At 46.0% G+C, this 15,583-nt stretch overlaps 1 long non-coding RNA gene across 1 annotated transcript in view; it reads left to right on the forward strand.

Annotated features, from left to right (window-relative positions):
* Window positions 1-6,121: 6,121 nt before the first annotated feature.
* The window catches only part of LOC102375121, a 51,705-nt gene continuing 42,243 nt past the window's right edge, over window positions 6,122-15,583 (forward strand). Inside the window, exon 1 of the long non-coding RNA XR_323564.1 lies at window positions 6,122-6,172. This is a non-coding gene — a long non-coding RNA (uncharacterized LOC102375121). The remainder of the gene's footprint in view (window positions 6,173-15,583) is intronic.

Consider the following 15,583-nt stretch of genomic DNA (forward strand, 5'->3'; position numbering starts at 1 on the left):
TCCACTTACTCGGGCCTTATCTAGAGTAAAACAAAAATGTGCATGTTTAAATGGGTTGGTGCCTATTAAAGATAGAATTTAAAGTTTTTTTTGTTTTTTTTTATAAATGTGTTTTTAGTCATAGTCAACTTTAGGCTCCCCCCATAAGTGCAAGGAGTGTGAAAGATGAACACTTTAAAGGGGATTTTTAGTTCATGTTGACAACTTTATTATTATTATTAACAAATTGATGACTTCAGTAATGAATATTTAGTATCAAGGAATTCTTTTAAAGGTTTAATGCCCATGACCTCAAACAAATGCAAGAGTTCACAGCATATACTTTCTAGACTACCGTGGGATACTATGGGAAAACCATAATCAAGTATCCAGTAGCTCAATATTTCTAGAGTAAAATTCAACCAACCAACCAATAAAGAAAATCAAAAAAGCTACAAAAACAGATAAAAAAAAAAGTGTTTGCACATCACCTTTAAACCAGCTCCCTAGTCATATTGAAAGATCTTTAGTGTCCTACTGAAAACCACTCCACATTTTCTTAATGATGCATGGACTCTTGGGACAAGGTAAGAGAACATGTTATTATTACTGATCCTGGCACTTGCTCACCTAATTTAGTATACACCATTAAATCTCAACCTTGAAAATCAGAGTGACACTTTGTCAATGATTGGAGCTGAACAAATTAATCATAGTGTGACAACCTGGCATTGTGTTTCAATCCTGACATCATGCTGTTTCATAATCAAAGTCCAATATAGGATCATAGAAAAGCAAGGCTGGAACAGACCTCACAAGGTCATGTAATCCTGCTCAAGGCAAGATTATCTCTGACTAAACCATCCCAGCCAAGTATGTCCAATTTCCTCTTAAATTTTGAGTGATGGGGATTCTACAACTACTCTAGGTAGCTTGTTCCAATGTCAAAAGCTTCCTCCTAATCTCCAACCTAAACTTCCTCTGCTGCAGTTTGAGGCCATTGCTTCTAGCCCTATCCCCTATTGCCCCAGAGAAGTCCATCTCCATCTTCTCTATAATCAGATCTGGCCTTAGGGGTGGGTGATCTGGGCAACCGCCAAGGGCACCATGGTTAGGGGGTGGCACACACGCACACATGTACATGTGTGAGCAGCCCATACTCACAGTAGCACTCTCCCACTGCCCTGCACCTCCTTGGCCAATCACTGCCTCAGACCGGAAGAGTGCTGCCCAGCCCACCCCCAACCTCCAACCACTGCTCAGAAGGAGCTGGGCTGGGGACATGGTGGTGGGATGTTGCCTGCTAGGGGTGTGCACAGTGGGCTGTATTCCATTTGGATTCAGATTTGGGACAGTGATTCAGTTCATTGATTCGGATTACTGTCCCCAATTCAATTCAGCCAAATCTGAAGATTCAATGCTGCTTCAGAGAATCAGCAATTCTGCCATAGACACAGCTTTAAATGTTTTTTTCTACACACCACAAGGTACCAGGTGCGGCTCACAAACGCTGCGATGCTGGGGCGCATGGAATGTCCCACAGGAACAAGCGGGGGGGCCACGTGCTTGGTGGTGAACCTGGAAGTGGACCGGAAGTACTTCCTGGGGGCCTGCCCGCATCCTCCCTGGCATAGCAATCGGCTTCAGGGGAACCCTGGGTGCCCCCCCAGACCCAGGAGGCACTAGTCGCTGAACCGGCATGGGGGGGCCCCCCTGCATGCTCCCCTGTGGACCCAGAAGTGCTTCTGGTTCACTTCCAGGTCTGCCAGGGAGCGCACTGGGGAGTCCGTCCCCCCCCGCACCTCCCCCCGTGCTCCTGTGGGACAGTCCATCCACCCCAGCATCACAGCATTCACAAGCCACCTGCTACCTTGAGGTATGTAGAAAAAACATTTAAAGCTGTGTCTATGTTCAAATCTCCAAATCTTTCTGAATCTCTCTCTCAATCTATTTGAGGGGTTCTGATTTGATTTGGAAAGATTAAAGGGTCTTGCGGTTCAATTTGGCTTTGGAGATTCAGCCACTGAATCAGGCTGAATCTCCACCGAATTGAATTGGGGGCCGAAGCTTTGCACAGCCCTACTATTCATCCCATATTGTGCTGCCACCAGATGTCAGGATGTACCTATCCAACTTTATTTAAAACAATACCTCTTTGCTCCCCTTTTTTTTGTTCCACTTCCTTCTGAGCTATCTGAAGGAATAGACCATGGTAGCCCAGATGTGTTTGTTGTGACTCATACTGCTTTGCAGATAGGGTTGCAGGTATTACATTGAAAAAAATTGAAACATTCAGGCCTCCAAGCAGACTGCTGGTATGTCACTGAGCAGCAAGGAGCTGTAGAAACATGGGGTGAGAGTTCTGGCATTAGCCACTGATGGCTAGAGTGATTTAAGGGTTGGGATTTTGAGGCAACCTGTTATTTCTCTTCCAAACTTCAAAGATGCCTAATTTTCTGCACATGCTATTGCTACTTTAACTCTGTGGAAGTGAAGACACTGGATCCTCTTGTGGAATGTAAGTTTAAGTAAATAGAAATCCATTAATAGTGCTGTGTTAGTCATACTCCATGCCTGATCTTGGTTTAGTTTCATGTCTCTGGCACTGTTATGCAAATTTGTTCAAAATTTTGTGTCAGACTGTGTTCAACTGCAGTATATAGTACACATTTAAAAATACATGTATGTATACTTTTTGGAGCATTAAATGAAAAATGACAGGTTAGGCAATTAATATTGTATATTGGCCCCTCAGACAAAATTCTACCTGGATTGTGAACAGTAGCAAGAGACTGCTGAATTATTAATAGGTAATATTCACAGGACAGAAAATGAAGGGAAATGTATGTTAGGGGCTCGCCATTAACCACTTCCAGAGAAGAATCTTCTAATGCAGAAGAACCTTTTAGTGTTTTGTTTTGTTTTGTTTTTCTTAGTAACTTTGGACTTCCAGAAACAGTTACTGAAACAAAGATAGATTGCAGAACAGCCTGCCATATTAACTTACAGATGACTGTCTTGAGGGACTGGAGGCAAGATCAGTGCAGCCTATCTTTTTAGTGGCTGTTTTTCTTTGTTAGTTGACTCTTCAAGGGAATCATTTAGTTGACATTTAGTCATTTCTCCCAGAGACCACTGTCTCTGATCTTTTAGAGAGATTTGCCCAGCTGTTTGAAAGTGGTCCTTTTTAAGATGCTAAAAGCAACCTGTAAAACAGTGTACTGATTCCTCGTCTGGGCTATGAAGCACTGTCACTCTGGCAAAGGATTATAAAATGCATCTCAAAAGAGCTGAATGCTTGCTACTGAACTATAGCTCACATTGTGAAAGAGGCTGAAAAACAAACAAACAAACCAGATCAACAGTCCTAGATCAACACTCACAGCCTGATTTTTGTGGCCAAATCCAAATTGAATCAGAGGACCCTTTTTAATCTCTCTGAATCAAATCAAAGATTCGGTGATTTGGACATGGAGATAGCTTTAAATGTTTTTTTTTTCTATGTAACTCTAGGTAACAGGTGGCTCATGAATGCTATGATGCTGGGGCACATGGAGTGTCCCACAGGACTGTGGGGGGCTCCCCAGCATGCTTGGCAACAGACCCAAAGTACTTCTAGTCTGCTTCTGGGCTCACTGTTGAGCACATGCCGCCCCTCCCCGCCCTCGCACTCCTGTGGGATGCTCCATCTGCCCCAGCATCACAGCATTTACGAGCTACACCTGGTACCTCAATTGTATGTAGAAACAACTTTTAAAGCTGTGTCTATGTCCAAACGGCTGATTCTGTGAATCGGCATTGAATCTTCAGATCCGGATTTGGCCAAATCAAATCTGGGACAGTGATCTGAATTAATGAATCAAATCACTGTTCCCAGTTCGGGCCAAATCCAAATTGAATAGGGCCCATTTTGCACAGCCCTAATAAGGACCTGTTAGATCAGTGAGCTCAGTTCTTGCAAGTGAGTAACAGTTGTCTCAGTAAAACACCTCATATAAATCTTATGATAGACTTGGGCTTGCCAGATATATGAAGAAGGAAAAACCTTTGCAGAATATTCTTTTCTTAGTTGCGCAGTATTATTGATATACAATCCCAGGAATAGACTATATAGTGCATGGAGAATTACAGGAATTAGAGTAGGAAAAAATTACAAAATTGGTTCTTATTATATATCATCCAATGCATCATCTAGTCCAGATTTAAATACTTTTAGTGGCTGGGCTGACATCTCTTCCCTTGAGAGACTATTTTACAACCGGAAGCTTTCACAGTCTTGATATTCAATTTTTTTTCCAAGTTTTTTCTTGATATTCAATCTTTATTTTCCCTTGCTTTAAAACTGAGGCTTTTGAATACATTTTGGTCTGGAGAAAAACAAGAAACAGTTAATTACTTGATTCTACATCACATACTAATTGAGCCAACCTTTTAAAGAGGCTTAAAAAAACCTTGTAGTGTGTGTTTACATCTTAACTTATGCTAGAACAATTTAGTATTTAGCAATAAATAACAGAAGGCATGTAAGTTTTACTTGGAACAAATAAAGGGTTTATTACATTTCCCACCCCCATAACATACACACCCAAGTCAGTCAGAAACTACAAATCATGTCTGCCTTGCCAGATTCCATTTGCAGTAGAAAGAGAACACAAGGCTGAAATGGCTTAATTAGTCAAAGATATTCAAGGTAAAGTCCTTACAGAAGAGCTAACTGCACACTGTTGGGGAAAAAAAGAAAAAGATGAAAGCTGGTATTCTGACTGCTGGGATTCAGCTTATTTTTCTTCCGTCTCTGCTGCCATATCACACTATGCCCAGATGTTGAACTTCCATTTCAGTCATTGTTGAGATGGATGGATTGCCATTTTTAAGTATTCAGCATACAGAAGTGTATTAGGGCCATTACCTCTCATAACTGTGTGTCCAAGACCCCAAAACGCCTGGAATTCTAACAAAGAATTTGCAGTGACTTGGACCTTAACATACAAAATTATTCAAAACTGCCATAGGCATCACTTATCTACTTTAGGGTTTTATGATGACAAAACTGTTCTCTGGGTAGTTGACAAAATGGGTTCAGTTAATGCTATCAAAACTTAACAGGAAATCATCGAGCCCCTTTGACTCCAGGCCACTTTGACTTCAGGCTAACTTTTGAATAGTCTGAAGGCTAACATTGCTAACCCCGTTCTCAGCAATACAATTAAATGAGATTCTGAGCATTTGAGAGGGGCCATTGCTTTCCAGTTGTGTCTTAACATGATTGCTAGTAGGAGTCTTAGAGGCTCACCTTTGGGGCCTCCAGAAGTAAACCCTTCTGCCACAAGTGTGAACTATCTTGTGCCAACCAAGCATGTTGTGTTGGTGATGACATCTCGGCTTTTCTGGGCTCCAGATATCTACTCTTTTATTACAACCTGCAGTGAAGCTGAGTTCAAGTTTCTCTACCCTTCTACACATTTTTTTATATTGCTCTCTCCCTTCTCTCTGCACATATGCATTCCAGTTTTAGACATTATTCCTTATTCTGGTGATTTTTACCTGGAAGAAAAAACATTAGTCAGGAATCTGGGAAAGGTGCACACTGAGTCCTCAGCCTTGGAGCTGGTAGGCCAAGACATTGTCCCAATGAATGAATTCATGGGGAACACACATTTCCTTGATTTGCCATTATAGTTTTCCCATTGTTTATAAACCTTATGAACAACTCAACTGTGAGCTAACTCTAAAGTGAGCCTGGGATGCATTATGCATTTATAATAGGAACCACGTGAGGGTTTTTTTTTTTTTTTGAGCTAATGAAATTTATCCAATACATGCAATTAAAGGACAAATCACCTCAGCCTTTCTCATGTAAAACATTTTGCAGGAATCCCCATTGTCGCAGAGCACTAAGGTGCCCTGCTCCTAGAGAGGGGAAACTGCAGGGGAAAAGAGCCCTAGCAGGGAATAGGAGTCCACCTGTGGGTTGCCGGGCAACTGGAGGGAGCAAATGACCCACACCTGCCAGCAGTCAGCTGGGAAACTGGAGGGAGCAAAGGACCCCCCCCTGCCAGCAGTCAGCTGCCTGTAGGAGGCAGGGCCTGGCTCCTACAAAGCCCAGAAGCAGAGGCCTGTGGCAGTTCTCTACCAGCAGTCAGAGAGGCAGGAGCTCCCTCTGCCATGATATGAGAAGCAGTGAGAATCGCAGGTACTGCCTAAACCAGATAACAGAAGGCAGCTCTAAGATGTTGGAGCAATGTGGTTATAGCCAGGTGGCATATAGTTATGTTGTAGCCTAGGGGCTTGTGTTTTGTTTTGTTTATTACACCAGTGGTTTGGGTGAGGCTATTAGGGGTAGGAGGAGGAGGCCTCATCGGGGACTCACAGCGCAGTGTGAGGACCCCGGCGCCAGTGAGGGCACAGCTTATGGGGTGCTTAGACCCCAGCCCCAGAGAGGGGCACTTTGGAGAAGCCCCAGTGTGGGTGTAGTAAGCCCTAGAGAGGGGCACTTTTGAGAAGCCCTAGTGCGGGCGTGGCGAGCCCCAGAAAGGGGGTGACATTATTGGAAAACCCAAGTCAGGCACGGCGAGCCCCGGAGAGGGGAGTGCCTTATTGAGAGGCCCAAGGGTGGGCGTGGAGAGCCCCAGAAAGGGGGCAGCATTTGAGTGGCCCAAGGGTGGGCATGGAGAGCCCCAGAAAGGGGGCGTTATCGAGAAGGCCCCAGACAGGGGGTGACAGCGCAGAGAAGGCCCCGAGAGAGGGTGACGGCGCATGGAAGACCCCCGAGAAGTCGAGGAGAGCCCCAGGAGGGGGCGGCAGCGTATGTAGAAAGAAAGATGGGGACAATCCAACGTCAATTCCATCTGCGAGGCTTGGGGTGTGGTATCAAGGGTGGTGGGAGCCATGCATAGCCCATAAGGCTAGGGTGCTCCGAAGCACCCGTTGGCAGGACAAGACCCACGAGGGGTCCAGGAGTCTACAGGACTAGAGAGTACATCAGACCGTGTCCAAGAAAACATGAGGCAGCCTCCCAACCAATTTAGACCATCGAAGTTGTGGCGGGTGAGAAATAGAGGGCGCCCTTGGGCCAACTTGACATGGAGAGGGGCCCTTAAGGAGCTCACGGCCCTCCTGCAGGACCCCGCTGTTACACCCATGAATAGAAACTATGGCTTCACTTAGCAGTGAGCAGATGTTACTCTTCCTGGGGCAGGCATTCCCAGTGAAGGCCCCTTGAGACTGGAATCATCTTCCTTCCCCTGTTCCTACTTGGATATAGATTTCTACAGCATGTTACAAAAGTGATCTATTTGACAGGCTTCTGAAGAGGTCTGAGGGTGTGGGACTTTGGATTGAGTACAATGGGGGCATTTGGCTGCTACATTTACTGGTGCTTATGTTGATTTAAATTGTCGCACTGCAGGGTGATGGTACTGTAGGGAGGTGAATGTAATTGCTGTCAGCATGTGTAAACCTTGTATATAGGTATTTATGTTTGCATTAAACTTAAACAAATAAATAACATTTCTGTTCAGCAAAGGGCAGTGTCTTGGTAGACACATGCATATATACATGTGCAGTTCTGCTTAATATTGAGCAGGAGGCAGTAGTGATGAGATAAATGTAAACAGGAGCAGGTATAAATCTAACCAAGTAGAGCTAGTGGTAACACATACAAAAGAGGACTGGGTCTGACTTGATCCATATATATCAAGTGTGACCTAATATAGCTGGACATTGACAGATTCTCATGAGCAGGAGGAGTGAAGAGTACTGCAAGAATATTTAGGTGAGAGCCTGAAGCCCAGCCATGCAAAAGTTAGGTGTTGAGTGGGATACTCAAAAGAATCAGAATTACAATGAACCAGAGGGCTAAAGTTCTGCTCTAGTTCAACAATTCCTTTCAATATTTATGGTTGTCATTCTGCCAGTACATACTAATGCCTTTTGGCTCTCCCTTCATAAGCTTCTCCAATGTCCACATGGAACTCCTATTAATGTTTGGTATGATCTTACGGATATCAGTTATTATCAAGATTTTTGCCTGTGTTTTTTCCTCTGCACTCCTCACTGGTGATATACCTGAGAATTTATAAGCAATGAAAAGCCCAGTGATCAGCCAAAGAATGCTGTTCTATAATTCAGTTGCATGATGAAACCTAGCTTCTTTCTCAACATGCAAGAAAAAGGTTGCTCCCCTGCCTCAGATCCACTTTCAGTATTCCACTACCCCTTCAAATGTATTCAGAATCAGCTATATCAGCGGTTCCCAACCTTGGGTTGTGACCCAAATGAGGGTTGTGGGAGCAATGCCTGTGGTGCCACAAAGAACGGATGAGCTGTGCTGTGTGGTGGGAGCCCTCTCACCCCTGCCCTCCTGTCACTGCTGCTGCACTTTGCTCCCAGCAGTGGGTTGCGGCAAAAAAAGATTGGGAACCACTGAGTTACATGGACCCAGCTGAGTGGTGAATGATGTTCACAGGTTAAAACTACAACCAGCTTTTTTACTTAATTAAATCTTGCAGTAAAGCAAGTGACCTTTAGTGATTGATTACTAGTGATTGCCAGTGACTCATAGTGAAATATTGCCAATTGATATGAGTAATTATCAGTGAATAACCGCTTGTGATTGATTCCTAGTGACAATCAATGATGATTGGTCAGTGACTGACTGTCACAGTGTGTCAGTAATTGTTTGCCATTGATCCACAAATGATCACACATGTGTTTCCATGATATAATGCCAGTATTTTTACATTGATTGCCAGAGAGTGTCATTAAATCAGGACCAGTGATTATCTGTGATTGCTATTTACTGTCAGTGAAAGACTATTTGTGATTCCCATTCACTGATTGTCAGTAATGATCAGGGATTGATTGACGGGTATTATCAATGACTAATTGTCTGTTCATTTTGGGTGCATATGAGAAGTCCTGCTGTTCTTGTATAATAAGAAGCAACTTTAAGTAATAACACTACATAACCTTACACTTACTTGCCCTTCCATTGTGCGGGTTCAGAATAGGTATTTTAACATCATTGTGTTTGTACTTTACTTTCCAGGGGTATTTGAATAATGTGAAGATTAACTTCATAACTTAGTACTAACAGAGCTTAAATTCTGATAAAAATATTAGAAATGGCCTGCAAAAGCAAGGGATAGGGCAGGCAGTGATTCTGCTGCTTTTTTTCCCCCTCCCCCCCCCCCCCCCCATAATTGATAAAGAAGGCCTGAGAGAGTGAGTTTTCTTTCCTTTCCCCTGAGAGAGGTGTGTGTGAGAACCTTGATTTTTATTTATTTATTTTTTTTATTATTATTTTTTTTACCAAAAAAATAAGTTTCAAATTGCAATTAGACAATGAGTTCCATTTTCAGATTTAATTTAAGCACTAAGGGTGTGGACAAATGAGACATTTATACTGATATAAATCCATGGATGAGGATATTTCAACCAATCCAGGAGAAAGCTGCACTCCATTGTTGCTGTCCCTGGCTGAGCTTGGCAGTCTGCACAGCTGCTTCCCAAAGTTCCCAGCTAGAGTAGGACAAGTCCCTCTGCGGCTTTGCAACAGGTATAAACCTCTTGCAGCCCCAGTTGAGCCTGCAGAGATGCCAGCTCCTGCAGGCAAGGGATGATCACCCATCCTTACTCTCCCGAAGACAAAATGCAGAGTGGTCATCATGGGAGACTCCCTCCAGAGGGGGACTGAGGTGACAATCTGCTGACCTGCTTGACCAGGCTTTAAACTGAGCCTGCTGGGGGATGGGGGGGGGGGAGCACCTCCACTGCAAGCCCACTGGGTGTGGCAGTGAGAAGTTGTCTGCTTGGAGAAAACACTTGCTGAGTGCCCTGTGACGGTTGAACCAGGTGTTTCCTGTTGCTTATCTATGTATCGCAAAATGTGTTACAGCTAAGAAGTTTAGTTAAAGTTTAAAGGAAACTGTTTTGAGGCCTTGTGAGTGATGGTGCAGCTGAAATTAATCGTATAAGGAAAACACGAAGGCTTGTACTGCTATTGGTTGGTCATATAAGGAAAGTTTGCAGTATAAAGATTGAGAGTGGCTGTGAGCCAACAGCATAGCTCAAGGGGTATAAATTTACTAGCACATCCGGGAATCAACAGAAGGGACACGCAGCATAGTAGAAGAAGCTATCACTGTAAGGAGGAGCTGCTGACATGGATTCAGTGGGCCAGTGGATCTTGAGGAGTCCAAAGACTGAATACCAGGGTCCTTCCCGATACTCCCTTGGACAGTGCAGATTGGGGATGCCTGACTTTGCTGAATTTTGAGAGGCTCGTCGAATACCAGGCATCAAAAGGGACTGCTGAGAAGTTGCTGACTTGGAATTTTATTGTTTGTCATTGTTGTCTTGTTATACTACGTGTAGTTGTGTGTTTGTTAGATAAATAAACCTTTCTTACCTTTTATTTCCGACCACTCTCTCAATCCTGAACCCTCCCACTGGTGGCTGGGACAACTGGGAAGCTTTTGTAAACCTAGCAGGCTTAGGCACTCAAGGGAACCCAGCCCCAGAGCAATCTGTAGGGAAGGAAAGGGCCTCCAATGAGACACTTATGTGCCTGTACACCAGTGCCAGGAGCTTGGGGAACAAACAGGAGGAACTGGTCCTCCTGCTAAACAAAAAGGATTACAATCTCATAGGGATAACTGAGACCTGGTGGGACTCCACCTGTGACTGGGCTATAGGCATAAATGGCTATGCCTTGTACAAGAGAGATCATGTGGACAAAAGGGGCAGGGGAGGTAGTTTTCTATGTCAAAGAAAGATATGTGTCCCTGCAAGCTGATATTGGCACCTAGGGAGGGGGGGGGGGGGGGGTCAAAATCCATGGTGAACAAGGCACAGAGCACACAATGGTGGGAATCTACTACAGACCTCCTAGCCAGGATCAAGTACTTGACCAGGAATTTTCCAGGGAACTAGCTGAGGCTGCATGCTCCCAGTGCATGGTTATCATGGGAGATTTCAACTATCCTGACATCTCATGGGAAGAGCACTTGGCCACATCTGAATGGTCGCAAAGCTTCCTCATGTGCGTGAATGAGCTCTATCTGACTCAAGAGGTCTATGGACTGACGAGAGGCAAAATGCTGCTTTGTCCTAGTACTGGCAAAGGGAGATGACTTAATCAGCAATGTAATGATCTAAGTGAAGCTGGGAGATGGCAACCATGAGCTGATCACCTTCACCATCCGCCTTAAAGCAGGTAAGTCAGTTGGCTTTCCTGAAGTCCTTGACTTCAGGAAAGCTGCCTTTGACAAGCTCAGGAGGCTTGTTGGCAAGGCCCTAAGGGACCAAGACCCAAAGGGGAGGGGAATTCAGGAAGAGTGGTTGCTCCTCAAGGGAGTGATCCTGGAAGCTCGAGCAATGTCTATCTCATCTCAGAGGAAAGGCAGAAAAAGGGCACAGCAGCCCCCTTGGCTCTGCAGGGAACTAGTGGACCTCCTGCATCTAAAAAGAAAGACCTATAATGGATAGAAAGCTGGATCCACCCCAAAGGAGTACTCTGCACTGGTCCAGACCTGTAGGGAGCGAACCAGGAAAGCCAAGGCTGTGACTGAACTCCAACTGGCTACACGTATCAAGGACAATAAAAAATTCTTTTAGATATGTGGGGAGCCGGAGGGAAAGCAAGGGTAACATTGGACCTCTACTAAATGATATGGGTCAACTAACAACTGACGCCCAGGAAAAAGCCAACCTGCTTAACTGGTATTTTGCATTGCTTTTTCACCGGCCCCAGGGGACAACCCTGCTCAGTATGGTACAGGATGGCCAGAGTGAGGGAGAGCTGTTACCCTTTATCAATGTTGACCATGTCCAGCCTCTTGGTGTTCCTTCACACCTTCAAGTCAGCTGGCATGACCGCTTACACCCCAGGGTACTTAAGGAGCTGGCAAGCATCATAGTTCTGCCACAGGCACAGATCTTCAAGAATTTTTGGCACTCGGGTGAAGTGCCTGAAGATCGAAAGAAGGCCAATGTGCTGCCTATCTTCAGAAAGGGAGGAAAATAGATCTGGGGAACTACAGGCTCATCAGCCTGACCCTCTATTCCAGGGAAGATCTTGGAAAAAATCATCAAAGAGACCATTCTTGACAAACTGGCTGAAGGCAACTGCCTGAGGGATAGCCAGCACAGGTTTGTTCCGAGTAGGTCTTGCCTGACCAATCTCACTTCCTTATGACCAAGTGACATATCACCTGGACAAGGGAGAAGAGATTGACATCCTATATCTTGACTTTAAAAAAGTTTTTGATCTGGTATCCCACGACAGTCTTGTAGAAAAACTGGCCAACTGCATCCTTGGCTACATCACAGTCTGCTGGCTGGGGAATTGGCTTTGAGGTCAGACCCAGAGAGTGGTAGCTGATGGAAGTCAATCCTCATGGTGTGCCGTGACCAGTGGGGTCCCCCAAGGCTGGGGCCTATTCTTTTCAACATCTTCATTAACAATGTGGACATTGGTGTGAGAAGCGGACTGGCCAAGTTTCATAGACATTAGGACTGGAAGGACCTCAGAAGATCGAGTCCAGCCTCCTGCCCGAAGGACAGGAAGACAGCTGGGGTTATAGGATACCGGCAAGATAGACATCCAATTTACTCTTGAAGGTGTTCAATGTAGGTGCTTGAACCACCTCTGATGGCAGGCTGTTCAAGACCTTGGGGGCTTGGACAGTAAAGAAATTCTTCCTTGTGTCCAGCCTGAAATGGTCTTGCAGTAGTTTATAACCGTTTGACCTCATCATCCCTTGGGGTGCTTCTGGTGAACAAACGTTCCCCCAGATACTGGTGGTCATCCCTGATAAACTTGTAGGTGGCCATTAGATCACCCCTGAGCCTGCACTTTTCCAGGCTAAAGAGCCTCATAGATCTCAGCCTGCTGTCATAAGGTCTGTTTTCCTGACCTCCTATCATGCATGTGGCTCTTCTCTGGACTCTCTCAAGCTTCTCCACATCCTTTTTGAATTGTGGCAACCACTCAGATTTTGCTGAGTAATCCTCCCATGAGATGTCTGGGTAGTTGAAGTCATCCATGACAACCATGGTCTGGGAGCATGTGGCCTCAGTCAGTTCCCGGGAGAGCTCCTGGTCATGCTCTTGGGTGGGAGGTCTGTAGTAGACTCCCACCATTGTGTCCCCTGTGCCGTGTTCCCCATGGATTTTAACCCAGAGGGTCTCCAGTCATCCACCCTGGTCAACAACATCAGCTTGCAGGGATGCGTAGCTTTCCTTAACATGGAGAGCTACACCTGGGTTTTAAACTAGGCTCATTGGGGGGAGGGGAAGATGAGGGCGGGGGACGCCGTGGACGACCAAACTATGTGGCACCCACAAGGACAGTCCAGCCTGAAGAAGGAGAACAAAGGGAACCTGCAATCCATGGGGCAGCCAGCAGTACACCACAGGTAAGCAATAAGGGGCCCTTTGGGCATCGGATCGGAGTCACAGGGCTCAAGTGCCTATATACTAATGCTAGGAGCATGAGGAGCAAGCAGGATGAACTAGCACTCCTGCTTGCAGAAAACACCTATGACTTAGTAGGGCTAAGAGAAACCTGGTGGGATTCTTCCCACGACTGGGCGGTACACATTGAGGGTTATAAGCTGTACAGAAAGGACAGGGTGGGGAAGAAAGGGGGAGGAGTTGTGCTCTATGTCAACGAGCAATATACATCGACTCTCATCAAGATGGAATCGAAGGAGGAGACAGTAGAAGGATTGTGGGTTAGGTTACATGGGGGTCAAGGAGAAAGGGATTTGGTGGTAGGGGTCTGCTACAGACCCCCACACCAAGGGGAAGAGCTAGATTTGGGGCTCCTGAGGCAGCTCTCGGAGACCATGAAAACTAAGGAGGCGGTAGTCATGGGGGACCTAAACTACCCAGACATCTGCTGGGAGACAGACAGCAAAGTCCCACCATTCACGCAGGTTCCTATCCTGTGTACAGGATCTCCACCTGACGCAGTAGGTACCACTTGGTCCCACTCGGCGGAATGCCTTACTGCACCTGGTATTGGCAATGGGGGATGACATAGTAGGGGACCTACAGATCGGTGATCACCTGGGGGACAGTGATCACCAAATAATAGAAGTCATTGTAAGACGTCGAGTGGGTAAAGTTACTAGTAGGGTGAAAGTGCCAGACTTTAGGAAAGCTGATTTCAATGAGCTCAGGCGATTAGTCAAGGATGCACTGCAGAGTAGGAGTTTTGAAGAGATAGGAGCCCAGGAAGGGTGGCTGTGCCTTAAGGAAATGATCCTTCGGGCACAGAGGGAGACGATCCCGATGTGGGGGAAAAAGGGGGAAAGGGGCCAAGAGGCTTCCTTGGCTGACCAGAGAAATCCAGAGCAGTCTACGGGCTAAAAGGGGGGCATATAAAAAGTGGAAGCAGGGAGAGATTACTAAGGAGGAGTATACCTCCTCTGCTCACGCTTGGAGGGAGGCAGTTAGACAGGCCAAAGCTACCATGGAGCTGAGGATGGCATCCCAAGTTAAGGATAACAGAAAATTGTTCTTTAGATATATAGGGAGTAAAAGGAAGGCCCAGGGTGGAATAGGACTCCTACTAAATGGGCAGAAGCAATTGGTGACGGACAGGGGGGACAAGGCTGAACTCCTCAATGAGTGGTTTGTTGCTTTTTTGCCTCAGTGTTCCCAAGTGAGGGGTAAGACAAGTCTCTCACTGGAATTGTAGAGAGGCAGCAGCAGGGCGCCAGACTACCATGCGTAGACCCTGAGATGGTGCAGAGTCCCTTGGAGGAACTGGATGCGTTTAAGTCGGCAGGCCCGGATGAGCTCCATTCGAGGGTACTGAAGGCACTGGCTCACGTCATTGCGCAGCCACTGGCAGGAATATTTGAACACTCATGACACACGGGCCGGGTCCCGGAGGACTGGAAAAGGGCCAATGTGGTCCCCATTTTCAAGAAGGGGAGGAAGGAGGACCTGGGCAACTATAGGCCAGTCAGTCTTACCTCCATCCTTGGCAAAGTCTTTGAAAAACTTATCAAGGCTCACATTTGCAAGAGCCCAGCAGGACAAATTATGCTGAGGGGAAACCAGCACGGGTTCATAGCAGGTAGATCATGCCTGACTAATCTAGTCTCTTTTTATGACCAGGTTACAAAACGCCTGGACGCAGGAGTAAGGGTTGACGTCATATACTTAAATTTCAGGAAGGCCTTCGATACGGTATCCCACCCCATACGGGTGAATAAGTTTAAGAGGCTGAGACTTGGATGACTACACAGTCGGGTGGGTGGCTAATTGGCTAGAGGGTCGCACCCGGAGATTTGTAGTGGATGGATCGGTATCGACCTGGAAGGGGGTGGGCAGTGGAGTCCCGCAGGGCTCGGTCCTAGGACCGATACTCGTCCAAGTCGCTGATGAAGACATTGAAGAGGGAGTGAAGTGTACTCTGTCCAAGTTTGCAGATGACAAAAAAATGTGGGGAGAAGTGGACACACTGGAGGGCAGGGAACAACTACAAGCAGACCTGGACAGGTTGGACATATGGGCAGAAAACAACAGAATGCAATTCAACAAGGAGAAATGCAAAGTGCTGCACCTAGGGAGGAAAAATGTCCAG

Source organism: Alligator sinensis, unplaced genomic scaffold, assembly GCF_000455745.1.
Source record: "Alligator sinensis unplaced genomic scaffold, ASM45574v1 scaffold768_5, whole genome shotgun sequence".
NCBI lineage: Eukaryota > Metazoa > Chordata > Crocodylia > Alligatoridae > Alligator > Alligator sinensis.